Source organism: Acomys minous (assembly GCF_964271855.1).
Source record: "Acomys minous genome assembly, chromosome: 8".
In the NCBI taxonomy this organism is placed as follows: Eukaryota; Metazoa; Chordata; class Mammalia; order Rodentia; family Muridae; genus Acomys; species Acomys minous.
This window is the reverse complement of record NC_140489.1, coordinates 87,615,140-87,633,268: the sequence shown is the minus strand read 5'-3', so window position 1 is coordinate 87,633,268 and position 18,129 is coordinate 87,615,140. Positions and strand designations below refer to the sequence as shown.

At 43.9% G+C, this 18,129-nt stretch overlaps 1 long non-coding RNA gene across 1 annotated transcript in view; it reads right to left on the bottom strand.

The window, feature by feature from the left end:
- Positions 1 to 8,251: 8,251 nt before the first annotated feature.
- LOC311603229 overlaps positions 8,252 to 18,129 on the bottom strand; it is a 42,179-nt gene continuing 32,301 nt past the window's right edge. Inside the window, exons 2-3 of the long non-coding RNA XR_014781006.1 lie at positions 13,910 to 14,046; positions 8,252 to 10,086 (exon numbers count right to left, since the gene is read on the bottom strand). This is a non-coding gene — a long non-coding RNA (uncharacterized lncRNA). The remainder of the gene's footprint in view (positions 10,087 to 13,909; positions 14,047 to 18,129) is intronic.

The window sequence follows — 18,129 nt, the reverse complement described above, 5'->3', positions numbered from 1 at the left end:
TCCCATCCTTGTGTTGAGAGAATGTCTGCCTTAACAGAGGATTTTAACAACCTTAGCCATTTCTCCAATGCCCACAAATGAGGAAGAAAAGTAGAAAAGATGTTCTAGGACTATCATAGACACATATGTGTAGTGTGTGTGTGTGTGTGTATGTATGCAGAGAGAGAGAGAGAGAGAGAGAGAGAGAGAGAGAGAGAGAGAGAGAGAGAGAGAGAGAGAGAGAGAAGAAGAAGAAGAAGAAGAAGGAGGAGGAGGAGGAGGAGGAGCAGGAGGAGGAGGAGGAAGAGGAAGAGATGGGAGGGAGGAAGGAGTAGGGAGCAGCATGAGCAAGCTGTGGGCCACTTCTTCATAATGTCCTCTTAGGGATGGAACCTAAGCAAATAAGGAAAAGCAAATCTTCCTGTGACCAACACCTCTCTGGGAAGAGTCTCAGTAAACTGATCCTGTGGGAATGTTCTGGACAATTTTTGTTTGTTTGTAATGCTGTTTGAGATAAAACCAAAAGCACCTCAGGGGAGGCTGAGTGCAGGCACCATGGAGGAAGGCTGCTTCCTGGCTTGCTCTCTGGCTTTCTCATAGACTCTTGCTTAACTAGCTTTTTTATACAACCCAGGACCACTTGCCCTGAGGAATGGTGCCACCCACAGTGGCTGGGCCCTCCCACATCAATTAGCAATAAAGACAAGCCCTCACAGAGACCAGGTTGGTCAGGATTACTCACCTGAAACTCTTTTTTTTTTCCCAAATGAGTCTATGCTGTGTTGAATTGACACTTCATGCTAACTGGAACATGGCCAATCAAAGAGTCTGTGCCTGGTGCCGTTGAAGATCTCTTGCTACGTGTTGCGTTACCCTGGGTTTCTTCTTCCACGGTTGACCCCTCATCATTGTATAGATTCCCTGTGCCCCTCTGGAGGCTTCGATTATTTCAAGGTGTTTACCCCTCAGCAACTTCTCCATGCAGTTCTAATTTCTATATTTCCCTCACATTCATTTTTTTCCCTTTTGCATTTTCATCCTTCAATGAAAATTTAGCCAATGTAGACAAAACTTATGCTACATTCTTTCCAAGGCTTCTGTTTTCCTGACTAGAACCTGTCTCATACAGTGTTCGAAATGGTATACAATTTATAAGTGCTATAAATACAGGAAAGCAACACGTTGTATTTTTATTTATTTCTTTTTCTGAGACAGGGTTTCTCTGTGTAGCTTTGGCTTGTCCTGGACTCACTTTATAGACCAGGCTGGCCTTGAACTCACAGAGATCTTCTTGCCTCTGCCTCCCTGCGTACTGGGATTATAGGTGTGTGCCACTGCTCCGGGCTTGTATTTTAAAAATAAAGTTAAAGAAAACATACCAGAAATTGATCAAAAAGAGCAAGTGAATAGATAGAACTTGAGATCATCATGTTAGGTGAGATAAGCCAGAATCAGAAAGACTAACATCACATATTTTCCCTCACACATGGAATCTACATTAAAAAAGAGAGAAGGAAGTACAAGTCACACTTGGAAGAGAAAAGGGGGTATGAGAGGGTAACAGTGGGGTAAATATAATCACAGCACATTGTATACACATATGAAATATAATAAAACCTATTATTTTATGTAATTAATATATACTAATAAAAATAACAAAATACACCAAGTGAAAAAATGAGTTTTTAAAAAAGGAATGTATAAAAGCTGTAGGGCATTAGAAGTTTATAAGAATATAAGGTATTTTTGCATAGTCAACACACAATTAGAAAGTGCAATGTAAAAACTCAATCCCTAGCAATATGGAGAACCTGGTACTGAATGGGGCGGGGTAGGGGGTAGGGTCGGGCATCTAGCCGCAATAGGATAGCAACTACCATGCCAAAAGACACAAGAAACTCCTCTTCAAAGTAAGCTTTTAAATCAAACATTTAAAAACCAGCAAGAGAGGTAACCAGCAAGACCAATATAGAGATTATCTTTCATAATTTCATTGCTGTTCAAGTTAATTTTGTAAAACAGCCAGAAGTCTTATAAAGTTCCTATCACCTTAGCCGGGCGTGGTGGCGCACGCCTTTAATCCCAGCACTCGGGAGGCAGAGATAGGCGGATCGCTGTGAGTTCGAGGCCAGCCTGGACTACAAAGCGAGTCTAGGACAGCCAAGACTACACAGAGAAACCCTGTCTCGAAAAAACAAAAAAAAAAAAAAATAAATAAATAAATAAATAAATAAATAAATAAATAAAGTTCCTACTACCTTCAAGGAAGAAAGTGAAGGAAATCTCATTGACTTTAGAGTAAGAAGTTATTAAATAAAGGCAAGGGTGAATGACAGTCAGGCTCATAATGCTAAAATGCAAATTAGGAAACTTAGAAATGAAAATTTAAGATCAAACAGAGAATGAGGTCCAGAGAGACACTGTCGAAAAGAGATTTAATGAGTTATTTTGAAGGAATTATTTACTGGGAGATATATACAACTATGAGTAAGAACTGAGGAGGGCGAGCTGAGAGGCTCACATATACAGCTTGTAAGAGCTCCTGAGGACCATCAAAGAGCCAGTAAGAAGAAAGAAACGAAACAATAGTGGCTAAAAAGTTTAAAAGAAGAAATAGTTCTAGGTTAAAAGTGTATCCTGAGAGTCGGGCAATGGAGGCACACGTCTTTAATCCCAGCACTCAGGAGGCAGAGGCAGGCGGATCTCTGTGAGTTCGAGGCCAGCCTGGCCTACAAAGCAAGTCCAGGTCAGCCAGGCCTATTACACAGAGAAACACTGTCTTGAACACCCCCTCCGAAAGTATATCCTGAATCCTTTTCCTGTTAATTGAATATAAATTGGATCTACTCCTAAGTCCAGAGGAAAGAGGAAGTTTAAAAGTTATCAAAGGAAAAATGTTAGATTTCTGACAGAGACAGACATCACCAACAGCAAACTTCTTAAGTGAGAGGGAAAGCATTGGTTCAGGACCTCCAAGAGCAAGTTCTCAGCACAAAGGAGATTTACTTGCCCCAGAGGGACAGAGGGCAGGGAATAAAAGACAAAGGCAGGAGAGAGAGGATGAGGGAGAAGGGGAAGGGAGCAACAGAGAGAGAGGAGGTTTATTTTTCTCCAGCTGGGACAAAGGACTGCCTCTGGATAGAGAGGACACATATGTGGCCCATAGGAAATAGTTGTTTATAAAGGGAAAAGGGGAAATCCCCAGTTAGGATGAGGTGTTTAATTTTAATTGGGCATGTTAATTAGGTGAGTCAAAGGGGGTTTTTGATTGCTGGACTTCAATACTTTGATAGCTGGATCTTGGTGGTCAGCCTCAGGAGGAGGAAGTGACCGAATAAAGGAATGGACCTTGGTGGCTAACTTTAGGACTATAATCTAACAGTTTTTAGCAAGGCAGAGGGAACGGGGAGAGGGCAAGGCCTGCTGGAGCCATGCTTGCCATGCTAGAGTTGGCCAGAGTCTCTTCACTAAGTAGTAAGTTCAAGATGCTAACTTAGAGCCAGACATGGTAGACATATCCAGAAAGTCAGCACTTGGGAGGCAGGAGGCTCATCCATGAGTTCAAAGCTAGCCTGGTCTACAAGGTAAGTTCCAGGACAGCCAGAGCTACACTGAAACCCTGCCTTGAAAAACAAACAAACAAAATAATAATAAAATAAAAATTAAACACAATCATCAAAAGAACAGAAATGCAATTTACAGCATCAATACTGGTATGAAAAATGGTTAAACTATCCTGAAAACAGATTCAACAGAGAATAGGCACAAATTAAAAAAGAAAACAAGGGAAAAAATGGTAAAGGGGGAAGCCCCAACCTGGGGGGGTAGAGCTGCTAGGGGGGAGCTGTGAACTCTCGGGTCAGGAGCAACTTGGGGTGGTAAACCTCGGCGGTGGAGTTGCTTCTGCAAAAGTGACAAAGTTGCGCACTGCTTTTAGATACCCCTGGCAGGAACTGCTGCGCAAGCAGAGAGGAAGTCACACAGGAAGTAGATAGAAGTCACCGGAACCGAGTAAAACTAAAGCAATTAGCTTCTTGCCCTGGAGACTTACACACTTCCCCGGAGCCCCTGCTGGCAGAGCCTACACAGAACCAATGGCAAAGCAATGTAACAGTGTAACAGTGCTTAACATGGAAAAGACAGTGATTCTGTGACTGGGCACAGTCCTCTACCTTGCTCCCCAGCACTCTTCAGTGAATTGTTACCTTGGTCTTGCTCACGTGGCAAAGACACACCCGTCACCAGAAGTTAACAGCAAGCATAGTAACACCCTTCATCAGAGGCCTCCCAGCTCCTCCACATCTCTGACTGTATTTCTACCTGACCCGACCTGTGGGGTTCGACTAAAACTCGGGAGGAAGGTCACCTGTTGAGAAATGTAAGACACAAAGAAGGAGAGCAAGTCTGATTGATCAAACTCTCAAACTTTATTAGTCAGACAGCAGCTTTTATAAGTCAGAAGGCAGGGAAGCATATTGCTATAGCAACCCAGCTGCAGGCTTTTCTCAAAACATAGGGAATTCCAGACAGGGTCATAATGTCCTGCCACACAAGGTATCTGGTTCCCTCTTTGTCTAGTTTAACTGCTAAACCATAACAGGGTTGCTCTATCTCTATCTGTCTTTAGTCTAACTGCTGACCCACAACAGGGTCAGCTAGTTTCTGGTGAGAGGCAAGCTCAGGGAAAAACAGAGACTTAAAGGTGTAGACTCTGACAAGACGGCTGAACATTGGCCGTATGGCCTATTGTCCCCAACATCTACCCACACCACATTTGTTTGTAGCAACAGAAAAGCCTGGCGACCAGTAAAACCCTACAACTCCAACTCCCAAGTAGGCAAGAACTGTATCACCATGAGAAGATATTGTGGGGATGGTAAACTGACAACTGAGGGGCTGGTTGAGAGCACTGCCTGCTCTTCCAGAGGACCTGAGTTCAATTGCCAGCGCCCAGTGGTGGTTCACAACCATCTGTAACGCCACTTTCAGGGCATCTGTTGGCCTCTTTTGGCCTCTCCAGGCACCAGGCACACACAAATGGTGCACAGACATACATGCAGGCAAAACACTCATCCATATAAAACATAAACATTTAAAAGGCAAATACATTAACTAGTGCCATGCTTATGAGAGAGAGAGAGAGAGAGAGAGAGAGAGAGAGAGAGAGAGAGAGAGAGAGAGAGAGAGCAGAACACATCCTCTATGAGCCTCCTTTACTACAGTGTAGATATACTTGAAGGGTTGGGAGTGAAGTTGAAATGGTGTAAACTAAGTTGGAAGAATAGCTACTGTGCTCCGTGTTCCTTTATATAAAGTTTCACAAACCTGATTTCTTCTTAATATGAGAACATTTATTCATTTGTATTTCCAAAGCTGCTTCCCTCCCTATCTCAGTGTTCCTTTTAATTTTGTTTCCTCTTAGCCAATGAAATAATGTTTTTTTTTCTGACACGCCCACAACTTTTAAAACAGTTTGTGCTTTTACAGCTGCTGATTCTAATATTAGCAGGCTAAGGGAAGTTCATTCCCCCTCTTCCACCAACTAATTCAGAATAAAAATAAGATTAAGAGTGAAGTTAAGGAAATTTTACTCTGATCATTGGGAACACCCACCGTGCCTTGCACAGTTTGCACCCTGGTTTGAGCCAGTATCGCTGCCCGACGTGGTCCTGCCCTGAAAGGAGGAAGAGAAGGGAGGCATTTGGTGTGGCCAGGACTGGGACAAATGTCCTCCCAGGAAAATGTTCCCTCTGAAGGGACAGTCCTAGGCAGAGCAGAGCCAGGAAGCTCTTCTCTTGGTAATCACCAAACCATTAGGAATGGTTAGTGTCTTGTCAGTCTGCGTTTTAGTTTTGCTGTCTTTGCACTGCCAGAACACTTGCACACTGGAGGCAGGTGTCTCACCTGGGGCGGTACACGGGTACCTCTTGGGATGACTAAAGGGAAGAGCCAAAGATGACTAAGCTGTGACGACCTTAGCTGTCATTGAACTTGAAGTCATCTAATAGACGTTCTTGCGTCCGGGGCCTCAGTGCATGCTAGGCAAGCCCTTCACCACTGAACTCCGTCCTCACTGCTGCTTTGGCCTTTTACTTTGATATAATCTCAACAATTCGCTCTATGGTCCAGGCTGGCTTGAAATCCTCTTCCCCAGTCTTCTGAGTAACTGGGACTACAGGCCTGTACCACTGGGCTCTGTGTTAGCCTTGGCTGTCCTAGAGTCACTCTGTAGACGAGGCTGGCCTTGAACTCACAGCGATCCGACTGCCCTTGCCTCCCAAGTGCTGGGATTAAAGGCATGTGCCACCATGCCCCGCCTATTTATTGGTACTTCTAAGCCTGGCCACTCCCCTCCAAGCACATCCTTTCAGTCTTGTCTTTACTGTAGTTGCTGCCCTGAAAACTCTGCCATCTTCCAGAAGTCTGATTTCCAAGCTGTGCTCTGCACTGGAGTCAGTTCCCTTTGAATTAGCTTTAGCACCTCCCACTCGTGCACTTTATTTGGCATTTGTCATCGATCCTCATCATTCATTATTATCTTTTTCCTGCTCATATGAATAAAACCATTAAGATCCGTGGGCTCAGAAAAACACATCTTTCGCTTGTTTATATTCTGAAGGATGAACAGACACAGCACTGTATGATTCATGTCTGGTACCGGGCAGCATCCGAGGGGATTTACTCTTTCACCCAAGGGAATGGAATCAAGCCCTTCACTGCATCCTTACGCGAGAGCATGGTGGGCTGACAGAGGTGGAGAGAGTTCCAGAGCAAGAGATGTTCAGTTGCAGGCATTCTATAGATCCAGCATGATGGCCTGGCTATAGCTGCTACATTAGGAATAGATGGAAAGTTTCACTGTTACCGTCAACTTTGAGTTCAGCTGGGAAGCAGATGGAGAACTCCGTCTGACGGGGGCACAGATTGTTACGTCAATATCATTGTTCCTCTGAGCTAAGCATGCCCACTGTGTGTTTTGAGTGAAAAATGTCCTCTGCAGGCTCATCTATTTGAATACTTGGTCCCTAGTTGGTGGCACATTTGGCGAGGTTTAGGAGATGTGGCCCCGCTGGAGGGCTGGTTTTGGGGTTTCATAGCCTTGACCCACTTCCAGTTTGTTCTCTCTGCTTCATGGTTACGGCTGAAGATGTGGCTGCTCGGCTTCCAGCAGCATGCTTGCCGCTTGCTGCCATGTTTCCCACCATCATGGATGCTCATCTGCCTCCGGAGTGCTGTGATTAAAGGTGTGCTCCATCACACCCGGCTTTCTTAAACCAAAATAAACTCTCCCATTAGTCACAGTGTTTAATCACAGCTATGGAAAAGTAAAGACTCCACCCACCAGTGCCTGATCTCAACCCAGCCAAGCTCCCTGTATACCTCAGAGTAGAACAGGATGGAAGGCCAGGCAGTCTCAGGCCGGGCGAGGATTTTGAGAGAACCAGAAAGCATGGGGTTCCCATGCTCTGCTACTTAAAGGCCTTGATAGATATACAAAGTCACTTCCATTGATTTCTCAAGACCTCCCTGGAGGCCTAAAAGCAATGGTGGCAATATGCTGCCATCTGGGAAGGCTTCCGGAGGGCAGGGGTGGGAGGCAGGAGGCAGCTCTGAAGGATAGTGTCGCATGAGCTTCAAAGTCATTGGGGTTTTAAATACCAGATCTGCTGGTTATGCTCTGGAAAACTCTGGAAATAACCTATTAAAGGTCATTTTCCTCTTCTGTAAAATGGGACTTTTACCCTAAAGATCTGAATTACAAATGCCCCTGGTATGTTTAGATCTTCAAAAGTTTCCATTTTTTTTCTCTTAACAGTGACTTCTGCCTCTCCAATTTCTCATGCATTTTTTTCTTTCCTAAATAAGGCCAAATAAAAAGGCCAAATCAGGGTTTGTTGAGAAGACCATTCGGTGCCATGTTACATGTTCAGACTGAGAGGAAAAGGTCGGCTTGCTTTAACTTCTCAGGACAGGGAAGATAATAAAGTTATAGAACAGTCTGAAGGGGGCAGTGGGGAGCAAATTCATCTCACTCATTCATTCATTCATTCATTCATGCATTCATCCTCTCTCTCTCTCTCTCTCTCTCTCTCTCTCTCACACACACACACACACACACACACATTTAGTATGCACAAGTGTTTGTGTAAGTATGTGCCTGTGGAAGCCAGAAGTCAACCCTTGCGTGTTGTTCCTCAGGTGCCACGGATTTTTAAAAATTATTAAATATAAAGTTTTTGAGATTATGACATAGTTACATAATTTCCTTTTTTTTTTTTGTCTTTAACCCCTTTCATGTACTTCTCCTTGTTTTCTTTCAACTTCATGGCTGATTTTCTTTAATTATTGTTACACACACACACACACACATACACACACACACACACACTGTGAGTGTGTATGCCTAAATACACTATACACACCTAAACACCTAATTACAATGTATATCACTTGCTTGCATGTGTCCTGGGCTGACCACGTGGTGTTTGTTAACCAACTGATGTGCTCTTCCCTGGGGAAGACTATTTCTTGCACCCTCACTATTCCTCCGTTGCTTGTGGAGCTTTGTCTGGAGCTGAGGCTCTTGAGCTTCCTCTGCTTCATGTCAACATGTCTGTTGTTGTCCTGGATCAGCTCGTGTTTAGGCAGCCATGTTGGTGAGACTTTATGCGTGTAGCCTCTGACATTCCTGGGAGACTCACTCTTACAACATCAAACTTCTGTTCCTCTGACTCTAACAGTTTTCCTGGCCCCTCCCCTTCCACAGTGCTCCTTGAGCCTCAGATGCAGATGTGTTGTAGATTTACCCATTGGAAATTGGCTCCATGACTGCATTCTGATTGGTTTTAGTTTCCTTTCATGGTCTCCATCTGTTGTAAAGAGAAGTCTTCCTGATGAGGTATGAGGACTACATTTACTTGTGAGTGTAAGGATAACTATTTAGAATATTGTTAGAGATGTTGAATGGGTCCAAAGTCTAATTATAGAGTTGTTGGTTACCGCCAAGGAGTGTGTGCCACTACTGCATTCTTAGGGTTATTGTACCATGCCGGTCATTGTGTGGTTCATAGGTGCCATAGATGGTTAATACTCTTGGTTGTTTTTCTCATTTGGAAGCTTTTATGGTGCTTTCTGGTACCATGAATGCTGGTTCTCAGGGAGGAGGCTTTCAGGTCAGTTACAGCAATGGGGACTTAACCTCTACCTCTGGGAGGAAATAAAGGAGTCTCTGGGACAATCTTGGCCAACAACTCAAAAGAGGGCTTCTCATGCCTGGTATTGGGGGTCTTGTTAAATAGTCTGTGGTTCTTGGGGATGCCTTATTTTTTTGAAAGAGTGCCTATCAGTAGCCTGGAGCTCACCATTTAGAATAGGCTGGCTGGCCATTATGCCCCAGAGATCTGCATGTCTCGGCCTTCCCAGAGCTGGGATTGCAAATGCAACGTCACACCTGGGTGTTGGGGCTCAAAGCCAGGTCAGTGTGTTTGGATAGCAAGCACATTATCAATACAGCCATCCTCAAACCCCAGTAAATTCATCTTAAATGACAGAATGCAAAGCCTTCATGTAGAGCCATCTTTGGCTTTGACTCTTAGAATACACACATATTGGGAATGTCGTCACCTTGTCCCTCTTACTGACACTGAACTCCAAGGGCATAACCCTCCTAAGTGTTAGTCACTGACTCTTTCATGCTAATTACTGGCATCAATTGCACGGCTCTTTTGTCCCTGTCATTTTTATTCATACAGAATAACCCAAAACTACCCATTTAAAAACAAGGGCCATTTGGTAAACAGAGCTTAAATATTTGCCTTTTGACATTCCAGTAGGTGATCGTGATTGCATTACAAGAAGTAATCACAAAGTCAAATGGCCACTGACACCCAGGAACATACCATAGCAGGAAAGTGACTGAAAATAGAGATGATGTCATAATGTAAAAACAGCACTCTAACTGAATAATAACCAAATTGACTCCACAGCAGCTGGTCACCTTGATAGGTTATAGTTAAGCTCTTCATCTGTGGGAGCCTGGTGACAGCATTCCCCCTCCTCACGGGGGGTGGTATACTTCTGACTCTTCCAAGGCTGGTGATCTCTTGGCTGAAAGATGAGCAGCTTATGGTCTGAACTGCATTCAACATCATTTTTTGAGCACGATTTGACCCCGTGGCCTCCACAAATCTAAAGCGGAAAATGATGTGTGTACAAAAGCTCCTGATGTAAAACAAACAAACAACAACAACCCTGCCCCCCCCCCCCCAAAAAAAAGAAAGAAAAGAAAGGAAATAAACAATCAGCAATTCACAAGTCAGGGAATTAAACAATTGTAGCAATTTACAAAGCACAATAATGGGAATTAAGATACCGGCTAGCCTCTACCTTTGACAGCTACAGAAGCATGGAGGACGCCTTTTCATCTGTAGCTATTTATATGACAGACAGTGAGAGACCCATCTGCCCAGGTTGAGAGGCCTTTGTAAACAGGGCTATGCTCACGGGTGACGTAGCTGCTCAGCCTGGTCTTTGTGGCTACTGTGGAAGAGATATGCAAGAATTTTGCTGACTTGAGTAATTCAGGTCTATGTTTACATGGCCAAGATGAATGAGATGGTTATCTGTTTGACTCAGGTAACCCCATCCTCCTTGGTTCTGCTTTTAAAGGAAAGGAAAAAGGCTTGAGCTTGGATTGAGGAAAGCCACCATCAGCTCTCAGCCCGTATGCACCTCACCTGTGCCTCTGCCAAGCTGCTATTGTGTTGGGGACTCTCAAGCTACCCCACCCACATCTCCATCCCACTGCAGAGCCTTGAACTTAGAATCTGCCTGCCCCAGGCCCCCCACTACCTGGGGATATAGGCACTTGTCACCATGCTCAGCTCACACAACAGAGTTTTATATATGACAGACAGACGTGTGTGAAATAAAAGCGTAAAAACATGCTGAGGATTGCTCTAGTCCAACTGCAAAATAGAAGGCTGCAACCTCCTGCTCTGACCTACAAAGAATCTATCTGGAGTAAATGTTAAGATTCCTGCGGGAGGGCAAAGGGAAGGGAAGGAATATTTACATTATAGCTGCTCTCTTCTAGATTATTGAAGTGCAGGCGAGGGTGGGGGCAACGGGGCTGTCTAGATCATTACTGGAGAAGGATGTTATCTGGATAGATGACCAAACAGCCCTTAAAGCTGGAAGAAAGAGCTGGCAACGACGCAGAGGCGTGCCTGGGAAGATATTTCAGATATTCCTTTGTCAAGGAAGGAGAGCCTGCAGCTGAGACCCACTTAGTAACAAGGCAGGAGGGCAGGGGCTCATGGTGGAGCACTTGCCACAGGCCTAAGATGTTAGCTTTAATCCCAGCCCACATGTGTGTGTGCATGCACATGCGCGTGCGCCACACACACACACACACACACACACACACACACACACACATTCTCTCTCTCTCTCTCTCTCTCTCTCTCTCTCTCTCTCTCTCTCTCTCGTTGGGAAAGGATGACTATTTATTAAATAGTTTAGATGTGATTGATATTGTTCATACAATGTATCATTTAGTCCAGGGCATAGTACCCAGCAAGGATTGATGAAGAATTTGGTATGATTATGCAATGTCTTTAAAATTTTTAAATTGTGTGTGTTTGTCTGTCTATGTGTCTGTCTGTCACTAGGGATTGTGCTTTATACATACTAAGCAAGGTCTCTATTAGCTGAGCTACAATCTCAGCCCCCATACAATGTCTTAAGTTTACAGATGAGAAATCAAGCTTGAAGAGGTTGCCCAAGGCAATGTGCAGAAGAAACTTGCATCTAAAAGACAGAGCTTTGTACTGTCCTAGTCTCTGCGTATGCTTCCCTGGAGCCAGGGGTGCTATGGGGGCGGGGGGGGGGGGGGAAACTGGAGGAGATGGCGCCTTCTCCTCAATGACATTTTGTATTGACAGTGGTAGAGGCATTGTGAGGGCCCTAGAGCTGACCTAAATTAATTCTCTGAAAATTTCTCTTGACTAGAGTAGTAAGTAGTTCAGCTCCAATCTGTGGGCCAAAATTCTTTTGCAGGACAAAAACATTTAAAGAATAAAATAATCATACTGGTTGTATATGCCTTTTGAGTTTTTTGTTTTGTTTTGCTTTGCTTTGTTTTTGTTTGCAGACAGGTTTCTCAGGCTGGATTTGAATGCCCTGATTCTCCTGCCTCCACACCTTGAGTGCTGGGACTATAGGCATGCCCCACTGTGTCTGGTGTATGTGGTACTGGGGGAACACACAGCTTTGTGCATGGGGAAGTATTTTTCTCTACCCACTGAATGACATCCCAGCTCAACACCTGTGCCTCAGAAGGACTTCCTCCTCTTTCCCCTTTCCCTCCCATCTTCCTCCCTCTCCAGCCTGATCATCCCATTGGCGTTGGACACATTTATGAGCAGAAAGGAGAGGATGCTTCTCAAGCTCTCTCTCACACACCTCACCTCTTACCCAGTCTTAATGGTGGCTGGAATTTTAACAGTTCCCTTTACAGGTAAAGAATGAAGCCTCAGAAATCTGTAAAGTCAGGGCTGGGGAGATGGCCCACTGGTTTAGCACACTTGCTGCGTTTGCAGAGGACTGGGGTTTGATTCTCAGCACCCACATGGCTCACAACTACCCACATGATGGCTTATGACTTATAACTCCAGTTCCAGGGAATTCCATGTCCTCTTCTGACCACTACAGGCAGCAGGCATACATGTGCTGCACATATATGTATGCAGGCAAAACAGTCATTCACATAAGACAATCTAGATTTTTGTTTTTTGTTTTTTTTCTAATTCAGAATAGACATGTGCTATAGCCATGGGATGACTTCGCCTGTTACAGCCCAGAGCTGTCTGGCTTTTAGAAGCCAGGGTTTCAACTAATCATTAGCTAACCATTCTTGAGGTAAAACATTAAGTTGACTCCATGCTACTTACCTTCAGATTCCCAGGGGCTGCAGAGCTCTCCTTTGGAGGAGAAATCAAAGCGAGCCGCACTGCCGTGGGGCACATGGGAAGTGTTGTTCTGGGACTCTTTACAGTTGTCATAATCTTTAACAGGTATTGCTCACCATCAGGAACCCCGGGCCTAAGACTCTAGGAGCCAGGCCTAAGCAGCAGTAGTTGAATGTTTTTACTATTATGATATTAGTTTCAAGCAGAATTTAAAGTTCTCTCTCTCTCTCTCTCTCTCTCTCTCTCTCTCCTTCTCTCCCTCTCTTAACTTGAGACATGATCTCATGTAGCCTAGGCTAGCCACAAACTCACTATATGGGCAAGGATAACCTTTAAGTTTAAAAAAATATTTTAATTTTTGAAAATTTCATATATGCATTCATATATTTACACACTTCATCCTCTCTTATCGCCCTCTTGTCTTTGCTGAGTCCCCAGCTCTTATCAATTAATCTCCTATTCTCCTATTTCCATGTCTTAAATTTAAAAAAAAATCTTTTTCTTTTGAGGTCTTTTGTAGGTATCCACAGCTTTTATGAGTTCATGAAAGCAAGGGCCATGTCATATGCAGAAGACAGGAATTCATAGCGTTCCCTCACCTGTTAATGATATTTCTGAGCCCCTCTTCTGCTATGTTTCCTGAGCCTTGAAATGGATCATATAAATGTCTCATTTAGGAAAGGGAATTCAGCAGTCAGTTCTCTGTACTTTGACTAGTCCTGAGTTTCTGTACTATCATCCACTGTAAAAAGAAACTTCTCCAACATAGGCTAAAATCAGTGTTCATCTAAGGGTAAAGGCATCAAACTTAGAAGCAAGTTTGACTCCATGTTCTTTCAGCAGAGCATCAGTGGTAAATTCTCTGTAGGGCCTACGACTGCCCCCATAGGCTTTTGACAAGCTTTACAGGAATACTATGTGTTCCTTCCCTTAAATCCCATCACAAAGGAGTTGCTTACCCTCAAAACAGTCATGCCACTGTTGCCCTGGTGCATGTCTTGTCTGGCAGTCTGGCATTACAGCTTCCATGGTTTATAGCTGGAGGAGACTGTTGATGACTTTCCTTTCTCAGCATCCTGCATACCACCTTCCAATGCTATAAAAAACCAACCGTCAGGAGGAAACATCCTGCTTAGTTCCAGCTTTGTATATCTGCATTCCGTAGCTCAAGTGTGTGGATGGTTTTGAACTGATGAACCCCCTGCTTCCACCTTCCCTGGGGGCAGCCTGGTTTATGTGGTGTTTCGGATCAAACTCAGGGCTTCATGCATGCTAGGCGGGCACACTCTACCAAATGAGCTACATACAGTCCCAACGTTCTTACTTATATCAAGGCAACGTAGGAACATATAAAAGGATGCTTTTAAAAACTCTCCAAAGTTCATAGTCAAAGGAACAATCTTTTGCCCTGCTCTCTTCCTAGAAGGCTGCTTTCCAGAAGCAATTGTTACACTCTTTAAACTGTTCTTTCTGGAATATTCCTTCATGTTTACCATGTACTTTTTTGAGACAGAGTTCTATTATGCAGCCCAGGTAAAGCCTGGACTCACTATATAGTCCAGATGGTCCCTGAACTCAAAATCCTCCTGCCTCCTGTAAAACTTGCTGCTACTACAGGTTTGCACCCCTCGGCCTGGCTTACCTCTGCTTAAAGGCTTACCTTTAAAATTTGCCAACCTGTGTGCTTTTGATCCATAGACTACACATGGTGTGCTGATGTTCAGTAGTGACACGTGAGCTGTTTTCCTTTCCCCCTTCCCTTATCTTCCTAACACTGTTATGTTTTTTTTAAATAACATGTTGTTGAGAAACAAGTTATATACCATAAAAGCCAATCTTTTGAAGTACATGATTCAATGATTTTTATAATTGATTTTTGTTGTTGTTTGAGACAAGGTCTCACCATGTAGCTCTAATTCGCCTGGAACTCATCAGTTTTGGGGTGACTGACATACGACACTTTGTCCTGCATCAATTATTTTAAATATATTCACAGAGTTGAATAGCCATCAAGCTGTATAGTCATCATTTTCTTAACCCAACAAGGACTCCCAGGTCCCAGTCTTTCTCTCCTCCTGGCCCTAGGTAACCACTAATCCTCTTTGCACATCTGTGGGTCCTTCCCACTCCTGATGTTAATCTAAGTGCAATGATACGTGGCATTTGGGGTGTGGCTTCTTTCACTTAGCACAATGTTCTTAAGGCTTTCTCATGCTGTAGCATGTACCCAAGTTCCATCCCTTTTGTGGCTGAATAGTGTTCTGCTTATCTGTTTGTTTGTTGCTGATTGAACATTTGGGCCCGTCCACTTGGGGGCTGTTATGATTAATGCTGCTCTGAACATTTGTGTCTAAATTTTTGTGTAAATATGTTATTTTGGCTCACCTGGGTAAATACCTAAGGGCAAAAATGTTCAGGTCACATGGTAACTATTCAACTTTTTTTTGCTGAACTGCCAAACTGCTTTCCAAAGCGGCTGCATCATTTTTACACTTCTCTTGCAAACCACGATGGTTCCAGTTTCTCCATACCCTTGCCAAAACTCAGCTTCACACCTTAGTGGGTGTGAAGTGAAGTGGGTTTGATTTGCACTTTCCTAATGAATAATGATGTTGATTATCTTTCCATATGCTTATTGGCTATTTGTGAATCCCCTAAAGGGTTTTTGTTTTTGTTTTTGGTCAGGAGAAGGGATATTTGCCCAAGTCCTTTCCCTATCTTTGAACAGGCTTTTCATTTTATGAGCTGTAATAGTTCTTTGTATATCCTGGTTACATGTTCCTTATCAAACATACTATTTAGCATCATTTTCTCTTTTTCTTTTTTTTTTTTTTTGCGAATTGTATTTTTACTTTCTTGATGGTGCCCTTTGAAATACAAGTTTGGCATTTTAATGTAGTGCTATTTATCTATTTGAAAAACTGTTGCTTGCATTGTTGGTGTCGGATTTAAGACTGGAATAAAAACTGAATTTTCTGGCAGTATCTACTTAGAGGGCTATGTTAATACTGAAGCTTGGAAATACCTTGAAGGATAAAGTTTGGGCGCTCTGAGTACTTTGAACTAGAGGCTTTGGAGGCGTTAGAGACAGCCACAGGTTGTCTCTTGCCTCTTATCCCTTATTCTGCCCAGAAGTGAGTCATGGAACTCAGAAGTCCTCTTCTGGAAACAGAATCCCCCTTCCTTCAGATAAGCCACGGAGCCTAAGGTAGGACTCTAACCTCCATTTCTAAAAAGAAGGAAGACCTCTCACCTTCCCTGTGTGGTGGTGGGTGACAAAGCCCTCATTCCAGAAAGATCTGGCTGCACACCTGAGAAGAGGGAAGGGACTGCTGCACAGAGAACTGAGTGGTCTGCTTGGCTGGCCTTGCTGGGTTCCCTGCCCACTCTGTTAGCTGAGATCAGGGCTTTTGGCCCACGCATATTACAGCTGGCCATTTTTCACAGAGCCGAAGCACAGAGGTAGGCAGCTTTCACTGGTCTTTGGGTCTTTGTGTCTGAAGGCTCTAATACAACTTAGAACTTTGATAGAGCATTTGCTGTGCCTCTTTCCTGCTTGTGTTTGTCTATGCTACTTCAGACCTAGGCAGAAGGTCTAGGAAAGCTCAGGACACTTTCTCTCCTTTATATTAGTGTAAGTGGCAAGTCACACAAACAAACAGTGAGGAAGCATATGATACTGTCTGCTTGGGAGAGCAGCCTTAGCATATTTTATGAGTCTTTTTTGAATCATAACTCGCTGTCTTAGGTTTTGTTGCTGTGAAGAGACACCAAGACCACGGCAACTCTTATAAAGGAAAGCATTTAACTGGGTCTGTCTTACAGTTCAGATGGTTAGGCCATTATCATCATGGCAGGAAGCACGGTGGCATGCAGGCAGACATGGTGCTGGAGAGGGAGCTGAGAGTTTTACCCCTGGACCGGCAGGCAGCAGGAAGAGAGAATGACACTGGGCCTGGCTTGAGTTTCTGAAACCTCAAAGCCCTCCCCTAGTGACACACTTCCTCCAACAAGGCCACACCTACTCCAACAAGGCCACACCTCCTAACAGTGCCACTCCCTATGGGCCTACAGGGGCTGTTTTTATTCAGATACACCCATGTTGTGTGCCAGGTGAGAGCATCCCAGGGTTTCCAGTTATCTTAGAGACCTATATTGTTTTGAAAAGTGACTTATGTTTCCCGAGTCTTTTGTGTGTGCATGTGGCATGTGGCATGTGTGTGTGCCTGTGTGCAGTTGATTCTTTTTGTCTTTGTGTGTGTGTCTGCATGTTCATGTGTGAGTACAGGTGCTCACAAAGAGGTCATTGGTAACCTAGAGTGTTTGGTCCTCATCATCCACCTTGCTTGAGACAGGATCTCTTGCAGTTCACCCTTCTATATATCAAGCTGGCCTGAAAACTTCTGAAGATTCCTGCCACTTTCTCCCACCTCACTATAGGAATGCTGGGATTTTAGATGCACACCAGAGTCATTTGCATATGGATTCTGGGCATCTAAACTCAGGTCTTTACACTTGCATGGCAAGAACTTTAACTACTGAGCAATCCTCTCTCCCTTTTAGATCTTAAACTTATAAAACAGGATGGCACCTGATTCAGGATCAAGAGCTTCTTGGCAAGTGGTAGTATCATAAGCAGAAAATCCTCAAGAGCTAGAGTTCAAGTTAAGTGTCCCAAGCTATCAATGAAACTTGGCAAGCACAGGAACTGGCAAAGACAGGGACTGGTGATTCAACAAATTGCATTTCCATTTGTAGGCGTGTCTGCTTTGTTGCTCTCTGGCATTCAGGGCCAATCTGAATGCCAACTCCTTATAGAAGGCTTTAAATTATTTCCCTCAGTTTGATGGTTTCAGCTCTCCAAGTGTAGCATGGCATGCCTCTCTAAGTGCTGTCAACTTAAGATCAAGGGGTGCCATTATTCAAGCTGTCAGTTGGCCTCAGGCTTAACATTTCCAAGTTTCAGGCCTCTGGTTCCATCACTTGTTTGCAGAGTCTTAGTGTTGACTCAAAAATGTTTTTGAGCCATTCAAATGTCTCTAGAGATCCCATGTGCTTTCTGGGAGACGAGCTCATAGGCAGTATCATACCTCTTAAAGCTGCATGATCGGGAACCTAAATTTTGCATAGGTAGTCCGTGTAATACCCCGAGCCAGGCAAATATTGTCTATATTGTGCA